This window comes from Crocodylus porosus, unplaced genomic scaffold, assembly GCF_001723895.1.
Source record: "Crocodylus porosus isolate Cpor-Errol unplaced genomic scaffold, CroPor_comp1, whole genome shotgun sequence".
Lineage (NCBI taxonomy): Eukaryota > Metazoa > Chordata > Crocodylia > Crocodylidae > Crocodylus > Crocodylus porosus.
The window spans coordinates 75,805,447-75,810,094 of NW_017728948.1; positions in this window are offsets into that span (position 1 = coordinate 75,805,447).

Below are 4,648 nucleotides of genomic sequence, written 5' to 3' on the forward strand. Positions count from 1 at the left end.
ATAATTAACTACTTAAGTATGCGGGGCGGATAGGCTTATATGTATTAGCTAATTGCGCTTGCTCAGAAAGTACTTCAGGTTACAAAAAGTTCAAACCTTTCTTGCCTTCAAGGACAGAACCAAGAAATGGCAATTTACTCTTATCTGCATGAGAACGCTAAGGAGTATATGCTTTACTGTAACAAAGAGATAGTAAATTTGCAAAACAGAGAGAGAGTGATACCTTAATACAAAGAGCCTTTTGTAGCTTCTCCTTCAACCTCTCTCCCCGCCTCCAGGGAGAGAGCTGGCAGCTGTGCTGTTCTAACAACCACTATCGATAATGCATTTTCAATAATATTTCTAACAAACACAAGGTTTGAACTGTTAAGTATGCCATGTCTCCCAGTCCCAGACTCCCAGTGTGAAGCAGTTAACCATTTTAAGATCTTACTTGACTAGACAGCTCAGAGCATTAAAAAGGAGGAGGGGGATCCTTTTTGGAAATATAAATAAACTCTACACTAGGCAAGTGAAAATCCACAAACCAATGACCAAAAGCCATTTAGCAACAGTATAGATCAAATTACTATAGTCAGTTGTTGTCACTGTTGCTGCACAAAACATGACTGAGTTGTGGTAGCTAGTTAAATAATGCAACACTAACTCCCAGTGGGCACATCTACACGAGACATTTATTGCAGTTGACTAATTCACTGCACAGTAAACATCTTGGAGTCTACACGTGTGGCCCTATTAGGGCACATAAAACTAATGAACTCCACAACAAGGTAATGATTTTTCACGTGCAGCACTGCACATGTACATGCTGCCCTTGGGGGCTGGGGCACAGGGCGATTCAGTACAGGGTTAGCTGGCAGGCAGCTCCTGCACAGAAGCACACTTGTGCCCCAGCCAGCCATTATGCAGCACATGGAGCCCAGTCAGAGCAGCCCTGGGCTGGTAGGCTGACCCCCCAGGTCCCCTGCCAACTCGGGCTTCTGTGACCCCATGTGCTGCGTACAAATAAACTCCAGAGCAACGTGCTCCACAGTTTATTCATGAGCATTAACTGTACATGTAGATGAGCCCACTAAGTCACAATCACCATCACACCATCTAACCTAGCGCTTGCAAGCATACTCCAACAATACAATTTTCTAACAGACAGTCAAAAACTTTAAAACAATCCTTTCAGATCACTGGTGAAGCAGATACATGGGGGAATTCACAGTTCTGTTATAACTGTCTGGAGACCAGACCTGTTTCTAAGTAAAAGGGGATTTCATTTTCTACAACTATTGAGTCTATTCCTTTTCCAAGCATTAGATTTACACACTCAGATAACAGACTAATTTTAGTATACACATTCATATTTGTTATAAAATATATAATTAGACATTACTGCCTATTTTTCAGGTCTCCCTATACACACACACTTTTTGCACAGTGCAGTGGTTCTCAATCTTTTTTAACTCAAGGCACCCCTCAGAATATGCCAGCTTTGTTTTCACTCATTTTTTGGGTACAGAAAAACAATAAAGCAATTCTTCTGTTGCAAAGAACTCAGAAAGACCACAGCAGGTCAGAATGGAGTTCATGGTGGTAAAACCAATTTGAAATCTTTGAGTTTATCTTCAGAATCATGCTTTCAAGCCTACCAGCACTAACACTTGTGTGGCACCCCAAAGCACCCTTGAAAAGATCTCAAGGCACCCCAGGGTACCCAGGTTGAGAATCATTGGCATAATGTAATTTTCCTATGAACACCGATGCAGAGAAAATACACTGCATATCGGATATTGCACATTAATTAGGATCCAAAAAAACTTGGTGCACTTACTTTAAATATGAGATGGCTCAAATTGACCAGAATTCTTTGGTACCAAACAATTCTTCAGGATACCATGGATAAAAATCATTGAAAAACAAAGGAAAGGAACATTTGACACATTTGCAATCTGTGGACCTGAAACCAAGTGCTTTTTCCAACATCTCTGTTAACTTCCTGCAAGCTAGTATTTGTCAGTTTGCACCAGTTCAGTGTATTCAACTGGCTGCAAACACTGTGAAAAGCGCTTCCATTCTTTTCTAGAATCTCGCAAAATTTATTTTTAAAAAGAAAGAAAATCTTGACTTTAGAATTCAACAGACCAAGCCTGTTGAATTTGTTATTGAAGTCTGTATTATGCAACAGAAAGCGGGAGAAAGAGAAGAAGAACAAGAAAGATGCTGAGCTTTTCCTCCCAACAGCTTAGGATGCCCTCTAACTACCTACCCAGAGTTAACTTCTGCATTGACTTTGCCTGATCCGACACCCACCTGCAGGCGCTCAGAACAATGCAGCAAGGTGGCATCCACCAGATAAGGATGCATCTGTGCATTCGCCACATATTTGCTTTCCCAGAGAGACAGAGCTCAACCAGCTAGTCTCAAGTCAGGCTAAGGGCCTTATTACACGTTAGGCTGCAAGCTGTACAAATGTTGATGGGTGTTAGTGCTAGGGAGCAGTCTCACATTCAGGCCAGCAGGGACCTGGAGGGCAGAAAGGTAAGAATCCCACCCATGCATTCCAGTCCTCCCCCTGCCACCTCCAAAATGCTTACTTGCAACCGCCTATGCAATCTGTACATGGAGAGCTGGCAAGGAAGGATTAACCTGCCCCCCATCCGCAGCTGCTGCTCTTCTCCAAGCTGAATCCGACCCAGAGAGTAGCAGTGGCAATGGACAGGTAGGCAGACAGGCAAGCCTTTTGATAGGCTATTCCAGAGTGTGGGCCAAAGCCCACCAAGTAAAGCTATAAGCCCCCTTTGATGAGGAGGGCTGCTAAGGTTACATCACAGATTGCTTGGGGCAACTAAAGGACAACATAGGGATGCGAGTGACAGTCAAAGGTTCAAAATGAGTGCACCAAGGGAGGACATCAAATAAAGCACACTGAACAGCACCCACTGGCGCACCAATGAGTCCAAGGAGCCAATGGACACTGCTCAGTGAAACTCTACTCAGGAGGTGTAAATGGACCACGGACAGGAAAACAGCCCCACAGTTCCTGGAAGCCTCTCCAGCCAGAGCCTCCTTCCTCGTCAGGTATATTGCCAGCTCAGCTAGAGCCACGAAATGTTTGACCAGGAGGGTCCCAGGACTTGGTGGGGCTGTGGATGGAAAGTGCGTAAATGAAAACATGCAGTAAGTATTGCCGCTACTGGGGAGACAGGTTAACCCTTCCCTGCTTGCTCCCCCAGGGACAGACAGCGCAGGCAACCACCAGCAAGCCGGGGGGAGGGGGGGAAGGAGGCGGGGTGCAGTGAGTGGTGATCTTGGGTGCTGAGGTGGAAGGGAAGGGCAAGTGAAGTATTTATACTAAGGCAGGGGTCAGCAACCCCTGGCACGCGTGCCGAGCATGGCACACAATGCCATTTTGCTTGGCACACCACCGCCAGCTCGGGATCTAAGCAGCTGCTGCCAGCCACAGAGCCCAGGCTGCTCCCAGCTGCAAGCAAACTTCCCTGCTGTAAGCAAACTCCATGAGTCAGCTGCAGCCAAACAGCTGCTCCGGGCACCAGCATGTTGGCACTCCAGCACCTTCCAAGGTAGACACTGTGGGGTTTTTTGCCACTCTGGCCAAAAAACGTTGCCTACCCCTACACTAAAATATAGCCTAGAGTGGACGCACCTTAACGTAACATGAGCTGAGTAGCACTGATCAGGAATAATCCTACTCCGGAATAGCATCACTTTGAGTCCCCGAACACAATGGTGATCCCGTTTTTTGCCTGGAGGAGGCCAGATGGACAATACTTGTTCCATCCACAAGCCAGAACCAGCTGTTGGTCCCGATCCAGCACCCAGAGCAGGCATGGCAGGGCCCCATCTGGCTACGCAGAAGGGACCAGAGAGCAGCCTGGTCGCAATCCAGCTACAAAAGGCGGCTTATCCCAGCCCAGCCCTGCACGGGTGTGGGGGAGAATGGGAGGGGGCATGAGCCAGCCAGGAGAGAAAGCAGGCATGGCTCAGCCCCAGCCTGGCCTGTTGGATGGAGAGGAAAGGTGGCTCACGCAGGGCTTAGAAACCAGGCATTGAGAGAGGGTGGCCTCATCCCTAGAGAGGATCAGATGATCTGCCATGAGGCAGATGCAAGCTGGAGCTTGAGCACCCCTGGCCTAGTGAGCACATAAAACTAGCTCCAGAGTTGAACACGCAGACAACCCAGGGGCAAGGAGCTCCAGGAGCCCTGAACTGTTGCCAGCCCTCTGCCACAATGTTCATCCAGGTGGGCAAGAGCCGATGCCAGCTCATGCTTTTACAAAGCAGCAAGTCCCCAAGGCAGGCAGTGTCTCCAATCCTGCCCAGTGCCAAGCTGCCTGCCAGAGGCCTGAGGGCACCCAGCTGCCCCCTGCCCGTGCCCAGGTCAGAGGGTAGCCAACTTGCAAAGCAGCTGGATGCCTGACAGACTGCCCTGGGCTTGCAGAGGGAAGTAGCTGGGCCAGGGAAGCAGCCCAAGCTCTGCCCCATCCCCTTGCACCCCCCCAAAGACATGTGCACACAGGACCACACATGCATACCCCTGTGTACAAACACACCCCGTGTCCACACACACCCTGGCCACACGCACTAGTACACCCAGGAGGCGAGGGTGCCTCCGTGGGCGGCTCTTACCTCGCAGGCG